General features: G+C 46.1%; 1 protein-coding gene across 3 annotated transcripts in view; it reads right to left on the reverse strand.

The window, feature by feature from the left end:
* LOC147434819 (uncharacterized) overlaps nt 1-14948 on the reverse strand; it is a 50660-nt gene that overhangs the window by 14438 nt on the left and 21274 nt on the right. The window lies entirely within an intron of this gene.

A 14948-nucleotide genomic window follows, 5' to 3' on the forward strand; every position in this document is an offset into this window, starting at 1 on the left:
AATTCCTCGTGAACTTAAGAACCCAAGACTTCAGTGGATGGTCATTACCCGAAGCGGAATGGATACTTTGCATGAAGGTGATGAGCATGGAGTCGCCGAAGAAGAATTTTCCCCACCAGGAGGTTTTTCTGACCCTCCCAAGCATGATGATTTGAATGATAATGTCAAGCATGAAGATGATGTGATTGTTCACAAGGATGATGTGTTAGTTGATACTTTCTCTAGTGAAGCTAACCTATTGCAGAGACGATCAATTACGATGAACCGATCTTGGCTCTCGAGCCTAGGTCCAAAGAACCCCCTCGGGAAGAACCAATCTTGGCTCTTGAGCCTAGGTCCAAACCCCCCCCCCCCCGCCCCCCAAGGAAGTATTATGTGTTCGAATGATTAGTCAACACACATTGTTCGAGGGTTTCATTCGTGATGCTTTCCTGTAATTTAGTCGTCATCCTTATGTGAGGCATGCCATATTGTACGTTGAGCACGATTGTAAGGTGCAGCGGAATGAATGTTTGAACTTTGCTCAAGATGAGTGCTCCGAACTGTGCTCAAGGTTCCTTTTGTTCTTATGGAAGGGAGAGCCTTCCGTTCTTAGTGAGAGAGTGCAATGAACACAAACAAAGTGAATGGACACTGTGCGTGAAAGTGCATGAGACTGAGAGATAGAGAGAGAAGAGAATACGACACCAGAGACGTTGTAAAACCCTCCTCCGAAGGCCCCACTCTCGTCGGCGAGAGTGGTCTACTATTGATTGCACAAACTGATACAAAGTAGTTGAATGAGAACTGATGCAAGTCTAGGCTATGTCGATGTCGACGACGGGGATGACGAGACCGACTCTATGGCTGAAAAACTTTGTACTTGCTCTGCTGTCCAAAAACGCTAGAAGGCTGAAATCTGATGAAGCCAAAAACGCTGGTTTAGGCTGAGATCTACTGGCTGAAAACGTTGTTTTAGGCAGCCCAAAAACGCTGATTGCTGTTGTTTAAAAACGCTGGCTTTGCTTGTCAAAAACGCTGGTCCATGCTGTGGGGTATGGCGATGCTACTGAGTGCTGAAAACGCTAGGGTGCTGGATCTGTGTGGTTGATGCTGAAAACGCTAGGGTGCGGGTGCTGGATCTGTGGCGATGAAGCTTTGCTGAAAAACGCTAGGGAGATGGGGGTCTTGCTTGGAGGAAAAACGCCACCAAGGGGAAAAGGGTCTTGCTTGAGAGAGAGAGGGGGAACCTGCTGCCCTTGGCCTGTGTTCTCCTTGCTCTTCAGCCAATTAGTGCTAGCCTAGGTTTGCTTATATAGTTTCTTACCTAAGTGCACGATCCGCTCTCAATGAGTGAAAAGAGGCACAAGAGGAGGCTGGACAAGCCCTTCTTTCTTGGGTTTCCTATCACTCTTCAAAAACACGATTAGAAATCGACACGCCCAAGAGGACTTGGGTTACGTGCGATCGCAATAAGCAAAAAAGAAAATCTATGGTTCTTGTGGTTGAGTGATCCAGAACACTGCCAAAGCTTTGATACCAATGTCAGATGCAGCGGAATGAATGTTTGAACTTTGCTCAAGATAGTGCTCCAAACTGTGCTCAAGGTTCCTTTTGTTCTTATGGAATGGAGAGTCTTCCGTCCTTAGTGAGAGAGTGCAACGAACACAAACAAAGTGAATGGACACTGTGCGTGAAAGTGCATGAGACTGAGAGATAGAGAGAGAAGAGAATACGACACCAGAGACATTGTAAAACCCTCCTCCGAAGGCCCCACTCTCGTTGGCGAGAGTGGTCTACTATTGATTGCACAAACTGGTACAAAGTGGATAAATGAGAACTGATGCAAGTCTAGGCTATGTCGATGTCGACGACGGGAATGATGAGACCGACTCTATGGCTAAAAAAACTCCGTACTTGCTCTGCTGTCCAAAAGTGCCAGAAGGCTGAAATCTGATGAAGCCAAAAACGCTAGTTTAGGCTGAGATCTGCTGGCTGAAAACGCTGATTGCTGTTGTTGAAAAACAATGGCTTTGCTTGTCAAAAACGCTAGTCCATGCTGTGGGGTATCACGTTGCTACTAAATGCTGAAAACACTAGGGTGCTAGATCCGTGGCTGATGCTGAAAACGCTAGAGTGCTGGATCTGTGGCGATGAAGCTTTGCTGAAAAACGCTAGGGAGATGGGGGTCTTGCTTGGAGGAAAAACGCCACCAAGGGGGAAAGGGTCTTGCTTGAGAGAGAGAGGGGGGGAACCTGCTGCCCTTGGCCTGTGTTCTCCTTGCTCTTCTGTCGATTAGTGCTAGCCTAGGTTTGCTTATATATTATCTTACCCAATTTGCCCTACTTATTCCCAACAAAAGTCACTTAAAATAATAAGTGAAAAATGTCAAAAATAGGGTAAATAGGTTAAATGCACTGGAAAATTTCCCTAAAGGATTCTGATGGGAATGCTTATGATCATGCTGTGTGCAACCAGAGGATATGCATCTACACTAAGTGCCTGGGCATGCACAGTCTGCGAACAGACTCACAAAAGTGCCAAAACACTTGCTAATCTAGACTGACTGGACTGACGGAACCCTTGTCGTGATGTAGCTTGTCCACGGACACAATGGGTTGGATGTGTCACGTGACAACGGTTCACTCATGATTGAGCACGGATGTATGCGGATTTCTCATGAAAAGCTGAAAAGTATGCATTCAAGGAAGTCACATTCCATGTCTCTTCCTTGGCATGACACAGTTACAAAAAAAGCACAAGAAGGATTGAGCATCAAGCATAGGTATTTCCATTGTGTTTTGGCACAGTTGATTGATTTAGATAAGAAAGTCACGATTCGACCCATTGTTTGCGTGTGTTTGATGAACGGTTTGGCACTCCGTCAGTTTGTTCATCTACATTGCATGTACAGTTTTTTCGAAGGAATAGTATTTTTCCAGTCACTTTACATGGAATGGGTATGTTCATGTTTTTGTGTTGGAAGTGGTTTCAGGAATTTTCAGCCTCGAAGATTCTTGAAGAAGGTAGACGCATGACTATCGACGAAGTTGAAGCATCGAAGGAGCCACAAAAGACTTTGTGTAACTTTCAGCGCGGCCCAAAGAAGCAAGCGTTGCAGACCTTTATGAAGTTCAAGTATCACATGACCCACGCATCAGAGTGGGCCGGCGAAGAGTCCTTCCCAGGATTCTAGACGCTGTTGGCGATCTCCCTCGACACCATACAGTTCGGTCCCAATATCTCACTTTGAAAAAGAGGGGATGTCACGTGACACATCCAACCCTATGTGTCCGTGGACAAGCTACAGCATGACCAAGTCATTCTAGAATAGAAAGTGATCTGGCACTTTTCGCATACCGTGCATGTCCAGGCACTTAGATTAGATGCATATCCTCTGGTTGCACACAGCATGATCATCAGATTTCAGTCAGAACCCATCAGGAGCATTTTTACAGTGCATAGACCTATTTTCCATATTTTTGACTTTTTAAGTGACTTTTGTTGGGAACTAGGTAGGGCAGATTCAGTAAGTGACTATATAAGGAAAACCTAGCGCTAGCAATTCTAGCAGAAGAGGCAGCAGGAACTCGGTTCAACGGACACCTTCTCAGTAAGACCCCCAGCAAGCCTAGTGTTTTTTGCATCAGCAAGAGAGACTAGCGTTTTTGCATCCACAGACCAGCCCTTGGGTTTTTGCACAGCAGATCAGCCCTAGAGTTAGCAGAGTCCACAGCAGACAATAGATTTCCTTAGCGTTAGCAAATTTCCACCGCAAGATCAGTTTTCAGCCCTAGCGTTTTGTAGATCTACCGCGACGGAACCCCCACAAGTACCAGCGTTTTCAGTTTTCAGCACTTAGACATATCAGAACAAGTCTCGAACCTCGCAAATCTCACCTTCCCGCAGTAGATCCTCGCCGCACGGTCAGATCCCGCGCAGTTTGTAGATTCAGCCCAGAAAACGCATATTTTCAGCATCTGCGTTTTCAGCGCGTCGTCGTTGCATCATCGTCATCGACATAGAGTCAGAATTCAGCAAATAAAGATTTGCAGATTTCAGCCATTAGCGTTTTCAGATTTCAGCCCGTCTCGTCGTCGTCCTCATCGTCGTCGACACGTCGGCAAGTCCAACCATTGTAGAGATTTGTGCAATCAATAGTAGACCGCTCTCACCGTAGAGAGTGGGGCCTTCGAAGGAGGGTTTGACAACATTTTGGTGTCGTATTCTTCTCTCTCTATCTCTAAGTCTCAGCAACTTCATTCACATTGTTTGTCACTTTGTTTGTGATCATTTGCACTCTCTCCCTAAAGGAACAGAAGGCTCTTCCTTCCGTAACTAAGAGAAACCTTGAGCATAGTTCGGAGCACTCATCTTGAGCAAAGTTCAACATTCACTTCCGCTGCACCTTACATACTTAAAGGTCCTTGGCTTATGAAAGCAGTTTACATGAAAAGCCTTCAAACTCAAAAGCATCTCCTCCAAAAGCAGATGCCCATAAGCTGCCAGCGTGATTTATGGTAATTAGTACAACTGCCACGTCAACACTATCAGCGCGAATTGTGAAAATCCGTACTGTTGCTGCCACGTCATCAGCTCCACGCAAATCTTTGTGTGTGTGTGTGTCTGTGTCCTGCTTTATTTATTCTTTAAGTCCCATGGGCCCCATCGGACGGCGTCCCAAAAGTTGGTAGGAACTCTTCTTTAAAAAAAGGCCACTCAGCAAGACTTTGTAAGTTGGTAAAACTTCTTTTTCTTCTGCTGCTTCTGCTTCTGCTTCTTAGGGTCTAGGCCCCTTGGCCGGGATCTGCAGGTTGGCTCGGTTCTTCAGTGGCTTGACACGTCAGCAATTTGTGACACTAAGTGAATGAAGAATGAATGTGATTTAAACTTACTGCATCTCAACATCTGTTAGAGACCGGTGAGATCTGGATGTGATGCCTAAGTGAATGAAATTCTAGTGCATCAAGATATCTATCTGGATGAGATGACTGGATACTGTTGCCAGTGCATCAAGAGTTCTAGAAGGATGAGATGGCTACACGGTGATCTAGGTGCATCAAGAGTTCTACACGGAATGAGATGGCTAGATTGAATGATTGAAACACAAGTGTTCAGCGTGAACTAAGTGTGTGATTTGAGAACTGCATGCTATGTGGATAAACTGTCTTGTGAGGATGGTCATGGACATGGTTTGCTTGATTGAAATGTGAAATGAAAGGATATGAATCTGATAGTAGCAAGATTTAGTAATTCAAAATATCCGTGAAAAGATCAGTGTTGTCACGTGACACATCCAACACTATGTGTCCGTGGACAAGCTACACCACAGCAGGGTTCAGTCCGTTCAGTCAGTCTAGATTAGCAGTGATCTGACACTTTTGTTGTGAGTCTATTCGTAGACCGTGCATGCCCAGTCACTTAGCATAGATGCATATCCTCCGGTTGCACACACCATGATCATCGGAATTCCCATCAGAATCCATTAGCATCAATTAGGGGAATTTTCCAGTGCATTTAGCCTATTTTCCTATTTATTGGTATTTTCACTTATTATTTTTAAGTGACTTTCCAACAAAAGTAGGTAGGGCAATTTTGCTAAGTTAATATATAAGCAAACCCAAGTTAGCACTTTCTGGCAGAAGAGACAGCAGGAGCTTCCCGCTCAACAGGCAACTTCTCAGCAGTACCCCCCAGCACCCCCAGCGTTTTTGGATTCCATCCTCGCCGGGCCAGTTCCCAACCCTTGGCGCTTCCTTCCACAGCAGGCCATCGCCATCAACCATCAGCACCCTAGCGTTTCCACCTGTGCATCATCGCCAACACTCCAGACGCAGCAGAAGTTCACTAACGCTAGGAAGGACCATTAGCGTTTTTGGTTTTCAGCCCCATCTGTAGCAGAAGGCATCAGCGTTTTGGTATTCAGCCATCAGTAGCAAAAGATCACCAGCGTTCTTGCTTTGCATCGGTAGCAGATCAGCACTAGCGTTTTACTCGCGTTTTTGCTCTGCTGCAGCATTTTGACTTTCAGCCCTGATCTACCACAGATACACAACGATTTCAGCCTAGGACACAGTAGCATATCAGCCCCCAAGTTGGTTGCAGATGTTCCCCCATTTTCAGCCATAAAAACGCAGCCAAAACAGTCATTTTCAGCCACCAAAACAGTCCCCGAATTCAGCAATTAGAAGATCACAGATTTCAGCCATCAAGTCGTCGTCGTCACCACCGTCGTCGTCGTCGGCATAGTCCAGTTGCATCAGTCCATTGCATACGCATTGTACACCTTTGTGCAATCAAAGTAGACCACTCTTGCCGACAAGAGTGGGGCCTTCGGAGGGGGGTTTTACAACCTCTCGGGTGTCGTATCTCTTCTCTCTCCTTCTCTCAGTCTCATTCACTTGCACGCACAATATCCACTCACTTTGTTCGTGATCATAGCACTCTCCATAAGACGGAAAGCTCTCTCTTTCCCTAAGAACTAAAAGGAACCTTGAGCAAATAAAGATCACTAATCTTGAGAAAATACAACATTCATTCCGTTGCACCTAACAAGTGTGGTCTGGATGTGACTAATAAATGGTTACAATGATTGATCAGTAACTGATGTCTTTGTAGAAGTGTTGGATTGGTTGAGTCTCGTGCATGAGTACATAGAATCAGTGTCTACTAAAGAAAGTTTCTATCCTTTGGTTGTTTTTTCAAGCGTAATTGAGGGCGATTACAATTCTTTCAAGAGGGGGGAAATATCACAAAGTGATAACGTGGCATGACCAACTTGAAGAGGAATTGCCAAGTAGACAAGAGAAACTCAACCGACCAACTGAAAGAACCTATGAAGCACCGACCGTGGGACCCAAAACCCTAAAAAGACCAAAAGCTTGAACTTTGAGGATTTCTGTAAGTGCGCTGACATTTGACGTGGCAGTTCGTACAGACGATGACGTAGCAAGGCTGTACAGATTTTCCGCGTTTCACTCTGGCTATGCCACGTGGTAGGCTCTACGGATTTTCGCAAAAAGCGCTCGCTGTTTTGGGATGGTTTCAGTGCTAGCTTTTGGGAGCAAATGCTTTTGGGGTTTAGTAAGCTTTTAAACTGATTGCTTTTGGGGCTCTGCTTTTGGGCATCCCTTCTAAGTTTACAAGAGCCCCTGGGCCCTCACTTTGCAAAGTATCTGGACGCAAAGTTTGAGAGCAAAGGACCCTCGTGAGTTGTACCTTGATGTGATCAATAATAAAGAAATATTGAAAGGGACGTCAATCTTTAGGGCCAATGCTTCTGGGCGCAGAACTCCGCCGTCTCTCTCTCTCTCTCTCTCTCTCTCTCTCTCTCTCTCTCTCTCTCAATGATTTTGAAGTTTCTGCTCGTGTGTTGCTATTGATTTCTCGCTTGGAGTGTCCTGGCCTGTAACAGCGCACCCGTCAAGGTTTCACTCTTCCAATGCCCTACCCTTTCTTTTTATTTTTATTTTTATTTTTTTTATTTTATTTTTATTTTTATTTTTTTTGGGGGGGGGGGGGGGGGTAACTTTGACCGCCCCAAGCCATTTTCTATTTAACTTGAGTATGAATTGGCCATTTTAATAATATGAATGGCCACTTGACATTGGACGCTTTTACACTCAAAGAATGGCCTCAATTTGAAACCTCCCCATTAAACCCTAGGGCGGTTAGTCTCTCCCCCCCCTCTTATATAATCACGCCAGTAAGCGTAGCCATGACATATACGTCACCGATGTCCTATCTCACACGTGACTTTCTCTCGCTTTACTAACTACTCCCGTATTCACCTACATATAGAAGCACCATGGTATCACACGCACAAGAACGATGCCACTAGCACGCATTGTCACGTGACACATCCCAACCCTATGTGTCTGTGGACAAGCTACACCACAGCAGGGTTCAGTCAGTTCAGTCAAGTCTATATTAGCAGTGATCTGGCACTTTTGTGAGTCTATTCGTACTACGTAGACCGTGCATGCCCAGTCACTTAGCATAGATGCATATCCTCCGGTTGCACACAGCATGATCATCGGAATTCCCATCAGAATCCATTAGCATCAGTTAGGGGAATTTTCCAGTGCATTTAGCCTATTTTCCTATTTATTGGTATTTTCACTTATTATTTTTAAGTGACTTTCCAACAAAAGTAGGTAGGGCAATTTTGCTAAGTTAATATATAAGCAAACCCAAGTTAGCACTTTCTGGCAGAAGAGGCAACAGGAGCTTCCCGGTCAACAGGCAACTTCTCAGCAGTACCCCCCCCCCCCCCCCCCCCAACAGTAGACCCTCGCCATCACCACCCCTCCCTTGGCGTTTTTCTCCCTACAGCAAGCCATCGCCATAAGCCTCCCATTCTAGGCACTTTTCCCGCGACAGGCTCAGCCCAGCCCTTAGCGTTTTCACTAACGCTAGACAGCCAGTACAGATCAGCGTTTTGTAGCGTTTTTGCCAACTAGATCATCAGCCTTTTCAGCGTTTTCTTCAGCAGTCACTAACGCTAGGGGAAGACAGTAAAACGCTAGGGGAAGACAGTAAAACCTCAGCATTTTGCTGGCGTTTTTGCAGCAGGTCAGTGTTTTTGCTTTCAACCTTCATCTACAGCAGATCCACACAGTTTCAGCCCTATGACACAGTAGCAGAACTCCCCCAAGTCGGTTGCAGATGTTTCCCCCACTTTCAGCCCTAAAAACGTAGCCAAAACAGTCATTTTCAGCCACCAAATTAGTCCCAAAAATCAGCAGATAAAGGATCTCAGATTTCAGCTATCAAGTCGTCGTCGTCGTCATCGGCATAGTCCCATTGCATCAGTCCATTGCATTCGCATTGTACACCCTTGTGCAATCAAAGTAGACAACTCTCGCCGACGAGAGTGGGGCCTTCGGAGGAGGGTTTTACAACCTCTCGGTGTCGTATCTCTTCTCTCTCCTTCTCTCAGTCTCATTCACTTGCACCATACTTACCCGGAACGCGGAACGGGAACGGCGACGGGATCCCCGCGGAACGGGGGAACGGCTAGGGGTCCGGAACGGGAACGGCGCGGAACGGGAGGTGAGAGAGGGGGAGAGACTCGAGACAGTGAGAGGGAGAGGGAGAGATTTGAGAGAGTGGGAGGGAGAGGAATAGAGCTTGAAGGCTTGAAGCCTTGAGCCTTCAGAGAGCGAGTCTTGAGAGGGGGAGATCTTGAGAGTGTGACAGGGAGAGAGCTTGAGCCTTGAGGATTAGCTTGTGGAGAGAAAGGGGGAGGGGGGTGCATTTTATGAGTCCTTGAGGCCTTGCACACTTCAAAAAGAAGCCCAAACATTTACTTCAATTTTTTCAATTTTTGCCAAATTTGTTTGTAGCCGTTGGCCGTTCCAGGGGCATTCCGGAACGTTCCGGAGGCGTTCCGGAACATTCTGGAATGGCCGTTTCGGTTTGCACTGGCCACCCGGAACGTCAGACGTTCCGGGACGTTTCGGAACGTTCGAGAAGGGAACTGCCCCCCGGAACGTCAGAACGGGGGCTCGGGGGCGTTCCTCGGTAACTCTGACTTGCACGCACAATCCACTCACTTTGTTCGTGATCATAGCACTCTCCATAAGACGGAAAGCTCTCTCTTTCCCTAAGAACTAAAAGGAACCTTGAGCAATAAAGATCACTAATCTTGAAAAATACAACATTCATTCCGATGCACCTTACATTGGTATCAGAGCTTTGGAAGTGTTCTGCATTACTCAAGGAAAGAACCACAAGAACCACAAGAATTCTTTTTGCTTGTTGCGATCGCACGAATTGGGCGTGGCGATTCCTAATCGTGTTTTGTTGAAGAGTGACAGGAATCTCACGAAAGAAGGGCTTGTCCAGCCTCCCCTTGTGTCTCTTTTCACTCATTGAGAGCGGACCGTGCACTTAGCGGCCGGCCAATCGACGTGAGGTGGGAAAAAGCAACCTTGGTGTGAGCGCAAGGCCGCCAAGGGGTGTGCCCACAGAAAAGGGTAGAACTCGGGTGAAGAGAAGATCCTTCTCCAACGCGATTTGCAAGCGAAAGAAAACCTCAAGAACCCAAGAACCAAGACCCTCAAGAACCAAGTTCCTCGCGAGCTTAAGACCCCAAGATCATAGTGCATGGTCGTCACCCGAAGCGGCATGGATACTTCGCATTCAGGTGATGAGCATGAGAGAGGCGACAAAGGATTCTCCCCACCAGGAGATTTTTCCAACCCTCCCCCTTCGCCATCTACGCCAGACCCTATGGAGGCAATGATGAAGCAGATGATGGCCATGATGGATAGACAGGAAGACAAGCGTCTTGCTTTAGAACGTGAGCGCATTGCTCTTGCCACAAAACAAGAAGAAAATCGCCTTGCTCAAGATTGTGAGCGCGACGGCAGAATTGCAAGAATGGCCGCAGATCAAGCAGCCAAGGACCGCGAGCGCGACGAAAAAAACGCAAGATTTGCCGCACAACAAGAAGAAAATCGACTTGCTCTCGAACACGAGCGCGATGAACGAAATGCACGAAAAGCAGAAAAGGACGCCGAGCGTGAAGCTCAAAGGGAGCTTCGCAATCAAGAATTTAGTGCCCAAATCCTAGCCTCCAAGACCGAACCACCCAAAGATCGTGGGAGTTCGTCAAGTGGCGCAAGCCACGATGCGGATTTCAATCATCCAGTCACAGAAAAGTTGATTTTCGGTAAGTATGACGGTAAGATGGATGCTACAGTTATTCATTCTTGGTTGCATCAATTTAATGCTTATTTTGCAACAACTAAGAAGACAAGCAATAGCAAAGTTTTGACGGCAGCTATGTACCTTGCCGGTGATGCCATTAATTGGTACCACGCATGGCAAGAGACACAGCTAGCCGCGCACCTAGAGGCAGCCGACGATTTCACGCCCCTCTCTTTTAGTTGGGCTGATTTCCAAGACAAGCGCAAGGCGCGGTTTATGCCACCTTAGTACCTCGCACGGTTGAAAGACGATTGGCACGCTCTCAAGCAAAATGGTATGCCGGTTATGTCTTTTTCTAATCGTGTTTTGCAGCTAGGTACCCAATTACGCATGTCGGATGAAGAGCGCAAAGAGGCTTTTCTCTTTGGATTGGACGAGTATATCAAGTACGATGTCGACGTACTCGATCCAATCCATCTCAACAAGGCGGTAGCGATTGCTCTCGCACAGGAGATGAAGCACAACAAGGGAAAGCCCAAGGAGAACAAGACTTCCACAAGTACCTCGCAGACTCCTCAGAACGGTAAGAACGGTAAGAATGGTAAGAATGATAACTCTTCTAACCAATCTACCAACAGTATTTCATCCAAGAATTCTTCCAATGAATCTAAGGGTAAGGCTAACACAACTGCTAAACCTAAGCTTACTCCGGATGAAAAGGTAGCGTAGGAGGTTACATCACTTCGGAAGAACAAAGCACTTATTCTAAGGAAGGTCGTTGTTTTCATTGTCACATTAAGGGTCACATAAAAAGAACATGTCCTCGGCTTGAATCGAATGAATCTAAAGAACCCACAGCACCCACTACATCTATCAATGAATGAATGATAACACGATTGTGCCCAAAGTTTCTCATGACCCGCTCATTGATGATTCACTCATTAAATGTTATGGTCGTACGTCGGGGCACCGTTTTGTCATATTGTTTGACCCAAGTAGTATGCATGATGTGATCAACCCCTCTCTTGTTGAGAGAGCCCGCCTCGAAGTTAGTCTGAGATCTCCTATCGAGGTCTCTGGCTTTCGTCTTGGTATGGACGCTCTCATCACGAAGGAGTGCCTTGATGTGTTGTTTGCAATTCAACAGACTGCCTTCACTAGAAGATTTGTTGTTTCTCCTCTCTCAGGATGTGATATGATTTTAGGCATGAAATGGTTTTGTGAAATAAACCCTCTCGTTGATTGGGAGGCTAGCACTTTAACTCTCAATGCCAAAAGCGATTCTCCTATTGTCTTTCATGGGGTGGACACTGCTCCTCCATCTCTCATTGCTAATTTCCAGAACAAGGTTGAAAGGATTCGAGATAAGGAGACTCTCTTAGTCTCTTTTTCTCCACAGCATGACACACAGGAATTGCATGATTATGAGAAGCATCATGATTTGAATGATAATGATTTGCAAGATGATTTGGATGGAAAAGACAAACATGATAAATTGCATGAAGATGATGTGATTGTTCACAAGGAAGATGTGTTAGTGGATGCTTTTCCTAGCGAAGTTAACCTCGTTGTAGATTCGATCAATCACGAAGATCCGATCTTGGTTTTCGAGTCAAGGTCCAATGAACCCCCACAGGACGATTCAATCATTCAGGACGAACCGATCTTGGCTCTCGAGCCTTGGTCCAAAGAACCCTCACAGGAAGTATTATGTGTTCGCATGATTGATACGCATGCATTGTTCGAGTGTTTCATTCGTGAAGGTTTCCTGTATTTTAGTCAGCATCGTTATGTGATCCCTTTTCCTAGGCATGACATATTGTATGTTGAGCACGTTTCTCTCATGGATGAGCACGAATGTATGCGGATTGTTCATGAAAAGTTGAAAAAAGTTTGTATGTCAGGAAGTCACATTCCATGTCTCTTCCTTGGCATGACACGGTTTCCGATAGAGCACATGATAGTATGAGCACCAAGCATGGGCATTTCCATTGTGATTTGCCACAGTTGATTGATTTCGATCAAACAGAAAAGATTCAACCTCATTGTTTGCATGTGTTTGATGAACGGGTTGTCACTCCGTCTATATGTTCATCTACATTGCATGCACAGTCTTTAGAGAAGACAATATTTTTTTACTTCACTTTACATGGAATGGGTATGTTCATGGTTTTGTATTGGAGATGGTTTCAGGAATTTTCAGCCATGGAGATTCTTGAAGACGAAAGAGTAGGACTCAACGAAGTTGAAGCATCGAAGGAGCCACAGAAGACTTTGAGTCGCTTTCGTCGCGGCCCAAAGAAGCAAGCGTTGCAGACCTTTATGAAGTTCAAGTACCGCACGACCCACACATCAGAGTGGGCCGGCGAAGAGTCCCTTCCAGGATTCCGGATGCTGTTAGCGATCTCCCTCGACGCCATACAGTTCGGTACCAGTACCTCACTTTGAAAAGGAGGGGATGTCACGTGACACATCCCAACCCTATGTGTCCATGGACAAGCTACACCACAGCAGGGTTCAGTCAGTTCAGTCAAGTCTAGATTAGCAGTGATCTGGCACTTTTGTGAGTCTATTCGTAGACCGTGCATGCCCAGTCACTTAGCATAGATGCATATCCTCCGGTTGCACACAGCATGATCATCGGAATTCCCATTAGAATCCATTAGCATCAGTTAGGGGAATTTTCCAATGCATTTAGCCTATTTTCCTATTTATTGGTATTTTCACTTATTATTTTTAAGAAACTTTCCAACAAAAGTAGGTAGGGCAATTTTGCTAAGTTAATATATAAGCAAACCCAAGTTAGCACTTTCTGGTAGAAGAGACAGCAGGAGCTTCCCGCTCAACAGGCAACATCTCAACAATACCCTCCCCCCAGCACTAGACCCTCGCCATCACCACCCCTCCCTTGGCGTTTTTCTCCCTACAGCCAGTCATCGCCATAAGCCTCCCGTTCTGGGCACTTTTCCCGCGACAGGCTCAGCCCAGCCCTTAGCGTTTTCACTAACACTAGGCAGCCAGTACAGATCAGCGTTTTGTAGCGTTTTTGCCAGCTAGATCATCAGCCTTTTCAGCGTTTTCTTCAGCAGTCACTAACGCTAGGGGAAGACAGCCAAACCTCAGCATTTTGCTGGCGTTTTTGCAGCAGGTCAGCGTTTTTGCTTTCAGCCTTCATCTACAGCAGATCCACACAGTTTCAGCCCTATGACACAGTAGCAGAACTCCCCCAAGACGGTTGCAGATGTTTCCCCCATTTTCAGCCCTAAAAACGCAGCCAAAACAGTCATTTTCAACCACCGAAATAGTCCAAAAATCAGCAGATAAAGGATCTCAGATTTCAGCCATCAAGTCGTCGTCGTCATCACCGTCGTCGTCATCGGCATAGTCCCATTGCATCAGTCCATTGCATTCGCATTGTACACCCTTGTGCAATCAAAGTAGACCACTCTCGCCGACGAGAGTGGGGCCTTCGGAGGAGGGTTTTACAACCTCTCGGTGTCGTATCCCTTCTCTCTCCTTCTCTCAGTCTCATTCACTTGCACGCACAATCCACTCACTTTGTTCGTGATCATAGCACTCTCCATAAGACGGAAAGTTCTCTCTTTCCCTAAGAACTAAAAGGAACCTTGAGCAATAAAGATCACTAATCTTTCATTCCGTTGTACCTTACACGCATCGACCTAGTCGGATTGTTATCATGTGGGGAGGCTCGATATAATACAAAACACTCGTGTCATTTGCAGGAGGAGGAGACGCCTTTTTCTCCTGCCAATTCCACACACGCAAGGGCTTCGAAGTTCGTCCCGAGGATTCTTCTTTCCCGGCCTCCCCCTCCGATGCATCTATTGTCACTATATTGTAGTAGCAGTTAACAGAGATGCAGAGGCAACTTGTGGAGCTACGCTCTACACAGGTCCCGTTTTTGCCCATCACCAAGGGTACCTTGCCTCTTCAGTTTTATCTCAACCCCTTCAAAGGGGAAATGAAAGAGTGTGAAGTGATTGTTATAGACTCATGGTTGGCGAAATGACCTTCTTTGATATGCATCATTTTATTGTCGCCCAACGTCTTGGGCAGCTTTAATTCATGCTAAAGGGGAAGGTCTACTCTTGGTGGGCTCGCTACGATCGCAACCCACAACTTGGGCCCGATCTTTCGTGCCACTTTGTGCAGAACGATAGAATCGAGTGCTTCAAGATGCTTTTTCAAAGAAAAATGAAAAAGCAAGCTCTGGACGCTTACTCACAGGCCTTCAAGGATCTTCTTCATAAATAAAGGCTCTTGACGACCCTACGGTCATCGTGCAAATGATG

The sequence above is a fragment of the Adiantum capillus-veneris genome, chromosome 19, assembly GCF_014529385.1.
Source record: "Adiantum capillus-veneris isolate H3 chromosome 19, ASM1452938v2, whole genome shotgun sequence".
Taxonomy (NCBI): domain Eukaryota; kingdom Viridiplantae; phylum Streptophyta; class Polypodiopsida; order Polypodiales; family Pteridaceae; genus Adiantum; species Adiantum capillus-veneris.